Here is a 12,848-nt window from a genome sequence, read left to right as displayed (position 1 = left end):
GGTACCTGTTCTTTACCCTACACTGATCCAGGGTACCTGTTCTCCCCCCTACACTGATCCAAGGTACCTGTTCTTCACCCTACACTGATCCATGGTACCTGTTCTTCCTCCTACACTGATCCAGGGTACCTGTTCTTTACCCTACACTGATCCAGGGTACCTGTTCTCCCCCCTACACTGATCCAGAGTACCTGTTCTCCCCCCTAAACTGATCCAGGATACCTGTTATTTACCCAGGGTACCTGTTATTCCCCCTACACTGATCCAAGGTACCTGTTCTCCCCCCTACACTGATCCAGAGTACCTGTTCTTCCCCCTACACTGATCCAGGGTACCTGTTCTTCACCCTACACTGATCCAAGGTACCTGTTCTTCACCCTACACTGATCCAGGGTACCTGTCCTTTACCCAGGGTACGGTTCTCCCCCCTACACTGATCCAGGGTACCTGTTCTTCACCCTACACTGATCCAGGGTACCTGTTCTCTCCCCTACACTGATCCAAGGTACCTGTCCTTTACCCAGGGTTCCTGTCCTTCCCCCTACACTGATCCAGGGTACCTGTTCTCCCCCCTACACTGATCCAAGGTACATGTTCTTCACCCTACACTGATCCAGGGTACCTGTTCTTCCCCCTACACTGATCCAGGGTACCTGTTCTCCCCCCTACACTGATCCAGGGTACCTGTTCTTCCCCCTACACTGATCCAGGGTACCTGTTCTCCCCCTACACTGATCCAGGGTACCTGTTCTTTACCCAGGGTACCTGTTCTCCCCCTACACTGATCCAGAGTACCTGTTCTCCCCCTACACTGATCCAGAGTACCTGTTCTTCCCCCTACACTGATCCAGAGTACCTGTTCTCCCCCTACACAGATCCAGGGTACCTGTCCTTTACCCAGGGAACCTGTTCTTCCTCCTACACTGATCCAGGGTACCTGTTCTTCTCCCTACACGGATCCAGGGTACCTGTCCTTCCCCCTACACTGATCCAGAGTACCTGTTCTCCCCCCTACACTGATCCAGGATACCTGTTATTTACCCAGGGTACCTGTTCTTCCCCCTACACTGATCCAAGGTACATTTTCTCCCCCCTACACTGATCCAGAGTACCTGTTCTTCCCCCTACACTGATCCAGGGTACCTGTTCTTCACCCTACACTGATCCATGTTACCTGTTCTTCACCCTACACTGATGCAGGGTACCTGTTCTTCCTCCTACACTGATCCAGGGTACCTGTTCTTCCCCCTACACTGATCCAGAGTACCTGTTCTCCCCCCTACACTGATCCAGGATACCTGTTATTTACCCAGGGTACCTGTTCTTCCCCCTACACTGATCCAAGGTACCTGTTCTCCCCCCTACACTGATCCAGATTCCCTTTTCTTCCCCCTACACTGATCCAGGGTACCTGTCCTTTACCCAGGGTACGGTTCTCCCCCCTACACTGATCCAGGGTACCTGTTCTTCACCCTACACTGATCCAGGGTACCTGTCCTTTACCCTACACTGATCCAAGGTACCTGTCCTTTACCCAGGGTACCTTTTCTTCCCCCTACACTGATCCAAGGTACCCTTTCTCCCCCTTACACTGATCCAGAGAACCTGTCCTTCCCCCTACACTGATCCAGGGTACCTGTTCTTCACCCTACACTGATCCAGGGTACCTGTTCTTTACCCTACACTGATCCAGGGTACCTGTTCTCCCCCCTACATTGATCCAGGTTACCTGTTCTTCCCCCTACACTGATCCAGGGTACCTGTTCTCCCCCCTAAACTGATCCAGGGTACCTGTTCTTCCCCCTGCACTGTTCCAGGATACCTGTTCTTTACCCTACACTGATCCAAGGTACCTGTTCTCTACCCAGGGTACCTGTTCTCCCCCTACACTGATCCAGAGTACCTGTTCTTCCCCCTACACTGATCCAGAGTACCTGTTCTTCACCCTACACGGATCCAGGGTACCTGTCCTTTACCCAGGGTACCTGTCCTTCCCCCTACACTGATCCAGGGTACCTGTCCTTTACCCAGGGTACCTGTTCTTTCCCCTACACTGATCAAATGTACCTATCCTTTACCCAGGGTACCTGTCCTTTACCCTACACGGATCCAGGGTACCTGTCCTTTACCCAGGGTACCTGTTCTCCCCCCTACACTGATCCAGGGTACCTGTCCTTTACCCCACACTGATCCAGGGTACCTGTTCTCCCCCCTACACTGATCCAGGGTACTTGTCCTTTACCCAGGGTACCTTTTCTTCCCCCTACACTGATCCAAGGTACCTGTTCTCCCCCCTACACTGATCCAGGGTACCTGTTCTCCCCCCTACACTTTTCCAGGGTACCTGTCCTTTATCCTACACTGATCCAAGGTACCTGTTCTCCCCCCTACACTGATCCAAGGTCTAGCTGGCTGACTTACCTGCCCTGCAGATACCAGCAGATGCTCCTACTGACTGTGTTGCTAGCAATAATAAATTATCCTGTGGATGGAGACAGCTGAGCCTGGAAGACAGAAGAGTGTGTGTGTGTGTGTGTGTGTGTGCGTGAGTGCGTGTGTGTGTGTGTGTGTGTGCGCCTGTGCGTGTGTGCGCCTGTGCGTGTGTGTGTGTGTAGACAGAACAGGACAGAAGACAGAGCGGTCGTTCAGGGAGTATTACTGTTAGTCTCACTGCTAGGATGTACACAGTGTACGTATTGGTGTACGTACTATAAATACTATAAATACGTACACAGTGTACGTACTATAAATGTTGGTATCAAGGATGGTCAGTCCTTCCATCTATAGCTCTATATCTATATATATCTATATAGATATAGAGATGCTATATCTATATCTATAGCATCTATAGCTGATTTTGAGAGTGGTTACATTTCTCCAGGCCCACCCCTCCCTCAGCTGTTTACCAACACAGGGGTGGAAACCACGGTTTGTTATTGTTTCAATTGAAGATTCTAACTTTAATCAATGATTTTACTGTTAGTTGTCACGTTCTGACCTTTATTTCCTTTGTTTTGTCATTATTTAGTGAGGTCAGGGCGTGAGTTGGGGTGGGCAGTCTATGTTTGTTTTTCTATGATTTGTATGTTTCGGCCTAGTATGGTTCTCAATCAGAGGCAGGTGTCATTAGTTGTCTCTGATTGAGAATCATACTTAGGCTAGCCTGGGTTGCACTGTTTGTTCGTGGGGTGATTGTCTATGTTAGTGGCTTGTGGTCAGCACAGGTCTCATTTGTAGCTTCACGGTCGTTATTGGTTTTTGTATGCAGTGTTCAGTACTTTCTTTAATTAAATATTCACTATGAACACATACCATGACACATTTTGGTCCTCTGATCCCCCCATCTCCTCTTCAGATGAAGAGGAGGAAGACCGTGACATTAGTTGAGACATCTGTTTGTTTTATTTTATGTAATTTTTCATCTCTTTTTATGGCCTTCAGTTTTTTTTGCTGTTGTTGTGTGTTTTAAAAAGAAATCTCCCGTAAAGAATTTTGGGATTTTAAATGCACTTCAGGCCTAAATGAAGTTTGCTTTGATTTGATGTGAAGCCGCAAAACTTAGTGAGGCTTGAGGTTTAGGATGAGGATGTCCTAAAATGTCCACCGTATTACTACTAACTGACCTTGGTGTTATATCTCTGTGACCTCATGCATGATTGATAAATAAATATGAAACTCAAACCGTCTTCAGTGGATGAGCGATCGAATCTAATTAGGGGAGAGTTTTTTTCTCTCTCTCTCTATGTCTCTCTCTCTGTCTGTCTCTCTGTCTCTCTCTCTCTGTCTCTCTCTCTCTATGTCTGTCTCTGTCTCTCTCTCTCTGTCTCTCTGTCTCTGTCTCTCTCTCTCTCTCTGTCTCTCTCCCTCTCTCTCTCTCCCTCTCTCACGTACTGATGAAGCTGGGGGCTCGGGATGGATGGATGAGGGGGTGCTCTGGCTAAGCTGTGGGCATCCTATTGTTAATGGACACTGGTCAAAAGTACTGCACTAAATAGGCAGTAGGGTGTGATTATATCTATGTGTCTATATATAGAGAGTATTCAGAACCCTTGACTTTTTCCACATATTCTAAAATGGATTTTGAAATAATAATAATCCTCATCAATCCACACACACTACTCCATAATGACTAGGAGGCCAAAAACTGGTTTTCATAAACTTAAGCAAATTTATAAAAATAAATAAGTATTCAGACACTTTATTCACTTTATACCATAGTACCCTCCAAGCCCAAAAGGGTTCTCAGCACCCTCCTGTTCACCTGTTCACCGGACGTGCTACCTGTCCCAGACCTGCTACCTGTCCCAGACCTGCTACCTTCTACCTGTCCCAGACCTGCTACCTGTCCCAGACCTGCTACCTGCTACCTGTCCCAGACCTGCTACCTGTCCCAGACCTGCGTCCTGTCCCAGACCTGCTACCTGCTACCTGTCCCAGACCTGCTACCTGTCCCAGACCTGCTACCTGCTACCTGTCCCAGACCTGCTACCTGTCCCAGACCTGATACCTGCTACCTATCCCAGACCTGCTACCTGTCCCAGACCTGCTACCTGCTACCTGTCCCAGACATGCTACCTGTCCCAGACCTCCTACCTGTCTCAGACCTGCTACCTGTTCACCGGACGTGCTACCTGTCCCAGACCTGCTGTTTTCAACTCTCTAGAGACAGCAGGAGTGGTAGAGATACTCTGAATGATCGGCTATGGAACCCTGACCTGTTCACCGGACGTGCTACCTGTCCCAGACCTGCTGTTTTCAACTCTCTAGAGACGGCAGGAGCGGTAGAGATGCTCTCAATGATCGGCTATGGAACCCTGACCTGTTCACCGGACGTGCTACCTGTCCCAGACCTGCTGTTTTCAACTCTCTAGAGATGGCAGGAGCGGTAGAGATGCTCTCAATGATTGGCTATGGAACCCTGACCTGTTCACCCGGACGTGCTACCTGTCCCAGACCTGCTGTTTTCAACTCTCTAGAGACAGCTGGAGTGGTAGAGATACTCACAATGATCGGCTACGAAAAGCCAACTGACATTTACTCCTGAGGTGCTGACTTGCTGCACCCTCGACAACCACTGTGATTATTATTATTTGACCATGCTGGTCATTTATGAACATTTGAACATCTTGGCCATGTTCTGTTATAATCTCCACCCGGCACAGCCAGAAGAGGACTGGCCACCCCTCATACCCTCGTTCCTCTCTAGGTTTCCTCTTAGGTTTTGGCCTTTCTAGGGAGTTTTTCCTAGCCACCGTGCTTCTACACCTGCATTGCTTCCTGTTTGGGGTTTTAGGCTGGGTTTCTGTACAGCACTTTCAGATATCAGCTGATGTACGAAGGGCTATATAAATACATTTGATTTGATTTGATCTGTACTCCCTGTTCCCCCGATAGACCATTCACACCTCCAACTCAATCATCAAGTTTGCAAACGACACAACAGTAGAAGGCTTGATTACCAACAACGACGAGACAGCCTACAGAGAGGAGGTGAGGGTTTCTCTGAGTGTCTTCAACCTCAGGAGGCTGAAGGAATTTGGCCTAAAACCTAAAATCCTCACAAACTTTTACATTATGCACAATCGAGAGCGTCCTGCCGGGCTGTATCACCGCCTGGTACGGCAACTGCTCCGCCCTCAACCGTAAGGCTCTCCAGAGGGTAGTGAGGTCTGCACAACGCATCACCGGGTGCAAACTACCTGCCCTCCAGGACACCTACACCACCCGATGTCACAGGAAGGCCAAAAAGATCATCAAGGACAACAACCACCCGAGCCACTGCCTGTTCACCCCGCTATCATCCAAAAGGCGAGGTCAGTACAGGTGCATCAAAGCTGGGACCGAGAGACTGAAAAACAGCTTCTATCTCAAGGCCATCAGACTGCTAAACAGCCATCACTAGCACAGAGAGGCTGCTGCCGACAAACAGACTTGAAATCATTGGTCACTTTAATAATGTATTTTTAATTATGTTTACATATCTTGCGTTACTCATGTCATATGTGACCCCCAAAAAGTTTGGGGTCACTTAGAAACATTTTTTTGTTCATTAAAATAACATTGTTGTAAATTAATTTTGTAGCTGGAAACGGCAGATTTTTTAAATGGAATATCTACATAGGCAACAATCACTGCTGTGTTCCAATGGCAAGTTGTGTTAGTTAATCCAAGTTTATCATTTTAAAAGGCTAACTAATCATTAGAAAACCATTTTGCAATTATTTTAGCACAGCTAAAAACTGTTCGGATTAAAGAAGCAATAAAACTGTCCTTCTTTAGACTAGTTGAGTATCTGGAGCATCAGCATTTGTGGGTTCGATTACAGGATCAAAACGTCCAGAAACAAAGACCTTTCTTTTGAAACTTGTCAGTCTATTCTTGTTCTGAGAAATGAAGGCTATTCCATGCGAGAAATTGCGAAGGAACTGAAGATCTCGTACAAAACTGTGTACTACTCCCTTCACAGAACAGTGCAAACTGGCCCTAACAAGAATAGCGTGCACTCCACCCTGCCCTTTCCCACCTGGACAAAAGGAACACCTACATGAGAATGCTGTTCATTGACTACAGCTCAGCGTTCAACACCATAGTATCCTCAAAGGTCATCACTAAGCTAAGGATCCTAGGACTAAACACCTCCCTCTGCAACTGGATCCTGGACTTCCTGATGGGCCGCCCCCCCAGGTGGTGAGGGTAGATAGCAACACATCTGCCACTCTGATCCTCAACACTGGAGCTCCACAGGGGTGCGTGCTCAGTCCCCTCCTGTACTCCCTGTTCACCCACGACTGCATGGCCAGGCACGACTCCAACACCATCATTAAGTTTGCAGACGACAATACGGTGGTAGACCTGAACGACGAGACAGCCTATAGGGAGGAGGTCAGAGACCTGGCCAGGTGGGGCCAGAATAACAACCTCTCCCTCAACTTAATCAAGACAAAGGAGAGGATTGTGGACTACAGGAAAATGAGGACCAAGCACGCCCCCATTCTCATCGACAGGGCTGTAGTGGAGCAGGTTGAGAGCTTCAAGTTCCTTGGTGTCCACATCACCAACAAACTAGAATGGTCTAAGCACACCAAGACAGTAGTGAAGAGGGCACGACAAAGCCTATTCCCCCTCAGGAAACAAAAAAAGATTTGGCATGCGACCTCAGATCCACAAAAGGTTCTACAGCTGCAACATCGAGAGCATCCTGACAGGTTGCATCACTGCCTGGTACGGCAATTGCTCGACCTCCGACCGCAAGGCACTACAGAGGGTAGTGCGTAAGACCCAGTACATCACTGGGTCTAAGCTTCCTGCCATCCTGGACCTCTACACCAGGCGGTGTCAGAGGAAGGCCCTAGAAATTGTCAAAGACCCCAGCCACCCCAGTCATAGACTGTTCTCTCTACTACCGCATGGCAAGTGGTACCAGAGTGCCAAGTCTAGGACAAAAAGGCTTCTCAACAGTTTTGACCCCCGAGCCATAAGACTCCTGAACAGGTAATCAAATGGCTACCTGGACTATTTGCATTGTGTTCCCAACCCCCTCAACCCCTCTGTTTATGCTGCTGCTACTCTCTGTTTATCATATATGCATAGTCACTTTAACTATACATTCATGTACATACTACCTCAATTGGGCCGACCAACCAGTGCTCCTGCACATTGGCTAACCGGGCTATCTGCATTGTGTCCCACCACCCACCAACCCCTCTTTTACACTGCTGCTACTATAGCCTCTACTGTTATTTTTCACTGTCTTTTGACTGTTGTTTTTATTTCTTTAGTTATCTATTGTTCACCTAATCTGCTTAACAATTGCACTGTTGGTTAGGGACCTGTAAGTAAGCATTTCACTGTAAGGTCTAAATTTGTTGTATTCGGCGCACGTGACAAATAAACTTTGATTTGACCAATAATGAGTTCTATCAATAATGAGTTCTATCAATAATGAGTTCTATCAATAATGAGTTCTATCAATAATGAGTTCTATCAATAATGAGTTCTATCAATAATGAGTTCTATCAATAAATGAGGTCTATCAATAATTAGTTCTATCAATAATGACTATTTATGTCGAGGATCACAAATCACCGAAAATGAATTATTTACCCACAATTGTACAAGGTTACACCGGGTCTTCAAGATGAACATCATTAAATATGTTTTCATCTCAATCAATACCCATTTTAAAAGCTGCAATAATCTGGTGCGCGAGTACGATATCGCTACAATCCAATGCGACAACATAGCTTTCTTTAAAACAGAGGGAATTACATTGCCTTGTTAATCAATAGTCATTTCAGTACCCAGTGCTTCTTCTTCTCATCCGCCAATAATGTCTCTTCCTGGAAAGTGTATTTCCATAGATGTTCCTGAACCTTCCACAGCCACCTCTACGACGGCATCCCAAATGGTACCCTTTATCGAACAAAGTGCACTACTTTTGACCAGAGCCTCTGGATCGGAAGTAGTGCACTACATAGGGAAAAGGGTGCCATTTGGGTTGCATCCCTAAATGTTGTTGCTCAGAGATGATTAATCGGCCCGGTGTTGTTATCCAGCGGTTATTATAAAACCATAGAGATTACCTCCCAGAACAGGGGCTGTGTCCCAAACTGCACCATATTCCATAAAGAGTACTCTACTTTTTTAACCAGAGATCTATGGGCCCTGGTCAAAAGTAGTGGACTATGAAGGGAATAGGCTGCCATTTGAGACGTTCAGTCTTTAGAGGGCAGAGTAACTTTACACCACGGGAACAATTCTCACATCGCTGATACTGTGACCCTTCATAGTCTAGCCTGGTATCCCTGATACTGTGACCCTTCATAGTCTAGCCTGGTATCCCTGCTACTGTGACCCTTCAGAGTCTAGCCTGGTATCCCTGCTACTGTGACCCTACATAGTCTAGCCTGGTATCCCTGATACTGTGACCCTTCATAGTCTAGCCTGGTGTCCCTGCTACTGTGACCCTACATAGTCTAGTCTGTGACCCTTCAGAGTCTAGCCTGGTGTCCCTGATACTGTGACCCTTCATAGTCTAGCCTGGTGCCCCTGTTACTGTGACCCTACGTAGTCTAGCCTGGTATCCCTGTTACTGTGACCCTTCATAGTCTAGCCTGGTGTCCCTGCTACTGTGACCCTTCATAGTCTAGCCTGGTGTCCCTGCTACTGTGACCCTTCATAGTCTAGCCTGGTATCCCTGCTACTGTGACCCTTCATAGTCTAGCCTGGTATCCCTGCTACTATGACCCTTCATAGTCTAGCCTGGTATCCCTGATACTGTGACCCTTCATAGTCTAGCCTGGTGTCCCTGATACTGTGACCCTTCATAGTCTAGCCTGGTATCCCTGCTACTGTGACCCTTCATAGTCTAGCCTGGTATCCCTGTTACTGTGACCCTACATAGTCTAGCCTGGTATCCCTGCTACTGTGACCCTTCATAGTCTAGCCTGGTATGCCTGCTACTGTGACCCTTCATAGTCTAGCCTGGTATCCCTGATACTGTGACCCTACATAGTCTAGCCTGGTATCCCTGCTATTGTGACCTTTCATAGTCTAGCCTGGTATCCATGCTAATGTGACCCTTCATAATCTAGCCTGGTGTCCCTGATACTGTGACCCTTCATAGTCTAGCCTGGTGTCCCTGTTACTGTGACCCTACATAGTCTAGCCTGGTATCCCTGTTACTGTGACCCTACATAGTCTAGTCTGGCATCCCTGTTACTGTGACCCTTCATAGTCTAGCCTGGTGTCCCTTATACTGTGACCCTTCATAGTCTAGCCTGGTGTCCCTGTTACTGTGACCCTACATAGTCTAGCCTGGTATCCCTGTTACTGTGACCCTACATAGTCTAGCCTGGTATCCCTGTTACTGTGACCCTTCATAGTCTAGCCTGGTATCCCTGCTACTGTGACCCTTCATAGTCTAGTCTGGTGTCCCTGCTACTGTGACCCTTCATAGTCTAGCCTGGTATCCCTGCTACTGTGACCCTTCATAGTCTAGCCTGGTATCCCTGCTACTGTGACCCTTCATAGTCTAGCCTGGTGTCCCTGCTACTGTGACCCTTCATAGTCTACCCTGGTATCCCTGCTACTGTGACCCTTCATAGTCTTGCCTGGTGTCCCTGCTACTGTGGCCCTACATAGTCTAACCTGGTGTCCCTGCTACTGTGACCCTTCATAGTCTAGCCTGGTGTCCCTGCTACTGTGACCCTTCATAGTCTAGCCTGGTATCCCTGCTACTGTGACCCTTCATAGTCTAGCCTGGTGTCCCTGCTACTGTGACCCTACATAGTCTAGCCTGGTATCCCTGCTACTGTGACCCTTCATAGTCTAGCCTGGTGTCCCTGCTACTGTGACCCTACATAGTCTAGCCTGGTGTCCCTGCTACTGTGACCCTACATAGTCTAACCTGGTGTCCCTGCTAATGTTCTTAGTCTAGCCTGAAGATGGCCTCTGTAGCTAAACTACTGTCCTCTATGTGTGAAAATGGCCCCTATAGCTAAACTACTCTGAAAATCATTACAACTGAAGCAATTCAATATAGTGGATCTGATTTCACAATATGCATATAAAGGGAAATCAAATGTTCTTGTCTCATGTTTACACAATGTTCTGCATGCAGATTATAGAGTGGCTTATTATGGTTATTTGATCTGTAATATCATCAGTTGGGTCTGCTAGGATTAGAATAGAACCAAGGATCAAAGGAACAAAGGAAACAAGGAACTATGGAACCATGGAACCAAGGGACCAAGGAACCATGGAACCCAGGATCAAAGGAACTATGGAACCAAGGAACTATGGAACCAAGGAACTATGGAACCAAGGAACTATAGAACCAAGGAACTTTGGAACCAAGGAACCGTGGAACCAAGGCGACCAAAAAGAGTAGTGGTCTATCAGTATTTTCTTCCCATCTTTCAATCTTAAACCACCATTATCTTTTCCTTTCTCTTCCCCGAGCCTGGCTTCATCAATAAGTGCATCGGCGACGTCATCCCTACAGTGACCACACGTACATATCCCAACCAGAAGCCATGGATTACAGGCAACATCCGCACCGAGCTAAAGGCTAGAGCTGTCGCTTTCAAGGAACAGGACACTAATCTGGATGCTTATAAAAAAATCCCACTATGCCTTCAGACGAACCATCAAACAGGCAAAGCATCAATACAGGACTAAGATTGAATCATACTACACCAGCTCTTATGTGACAGGGCCATCTTGGATGTGACAGGGCCTGGAAACCATTAAGGATTACAAAGAGAAAGCCAGCCACGAGCTAACCAGTGACTCGAGCCTACCAGACTAGCCAAATGCATTTCATGCTTGCTTCGAGGCAAGCAACACTGAAGCATGCATGAGAGCACCAGTTGTTCCGGATGACTGTGTGATCACGCTCTCAGTAGCCGATGTGAGCAAGACCTTTAAACAGGTCAACATTCACAAAGCCGCTGGGCCAGACAGATTACCAGAACGTGTACTCAGAGCATACGTGGAAAAACTGGCAAGTGTCTTCACTGACATTTTCAACCTCTCCCTGACCGAGTCTGTAATGTCTACATGTTTCAAGGAGACAACCATAGTCCCTGTGCTCAAGAAAGTGAAGGTAACCTGCTTAAATGATCGGTGTGGTGCCAGGACAACAACCTCTCCCTCATTGTGAGCAAGACAAAGGAGCTCATCCAAGGACTATAGGAAAAGGAAGGCCCCCATTAACATTGACAGGTTTGTAGAGGAGCGGGTCGAGAGTTTCAAGTTCCTTGGTGTCCACATCACCAGCAAACTATGGTCCAAACATGAAGAGGGCACGACAATACCTTTTCCCCCTCAGGAGACTGAAAAGATTTGGCATGGGTCCCCAGATCCTCAAAAGGTTCTACAGCTGCACCATCGAGAGCATCTGGTTGCATCCCCGCCTGGCATGGCAACTGCTCGGCATTTCACCGTAAGGTGCTACAGATGGTAGTGCGTACGGCCCAGTACATCACTGGGGCCGAGCTTCCTGCCATCCCGGACCTATATAACAGGCGGTGTCAGAGGAAAGCCCATAAATTTGTCAAAGACTACAGTCACCCAAGTCATGGGCTGCTCTCTCTGCTACCACATGGCAAGCTATACTGGAACGCCAGGACCTTTATGGTTATGTGGCCAGATGGAAGCCACTCCTCAGTATGGGGAGTCTCAGCAAGCGTCACGTCTGGAGGAAACCTGGCACCATCCCTACGGTGAAACATGATGGTGGCAGCATCATGCTGTGGGGATGTTATTCAGCGGCAGGGATTGGGAGACTAGTCAGGATCGAGGGAAAGAGAGATACTTGATGAAAACGTGCTTCAGGATCTCAGACTGGGGCGAAGGTTCACCTTCCAACAGGACACCGACCCTAAGCATACAGCCAAGACAACGCAGGAGTGGCTTTGGGGAAAGTCTCTGAATGTCCTTGAGTGGCCCAGCCAGAGCCCGGATTGAACATCTTTGGAGAGAAATGAAAATGTCTGTGCAGCAACACCCCCCATCCAACCTGACAGAGATTGAGAGGATCTGCAGAGAAGAATGTGAGAAACTCCCCAAATACAAGTGTGCCAAGCTTGTTGCGTTATTCCCAAGAAGACTCGAGGATGTAGTCGCTGCCAAACGTGCTTCAACATAGTACTGATTAAATGGTCTCAATACTTATGTAAATGAGATATTTCAATTTTTTAAAATTAATTTGCAAAAATGTTTAAAATTCAAATTTTTCTTTGTCATTATGGGGTATTGTATGTAGATTGATGAGGGAAAAAAATCCATTCAATCCATTTTAGAATAATATAACAAAATGTATAAAAAGTCAAGGGGTCTGAATA

This window comes from Oncorhynchus mykiss, chromosome 27 (genome assembly GCF_013265735.2).
Source record: "Oncorhynchus mykiss isolate Arlee chromosome 27, USDA_OmykA_1.1, whole genome shotgun sequence".
NCBI classification, from domain to species: domain Eukaryota; kingdom Metazoa; phylum Chordata; class Actinopteri; order Salmoniformes; family Salmonidae; genus Oncorhynchus; species Oncorhynchus mykiss.
Note: the sequence above shows the minus strand (reverse complement) of the source record.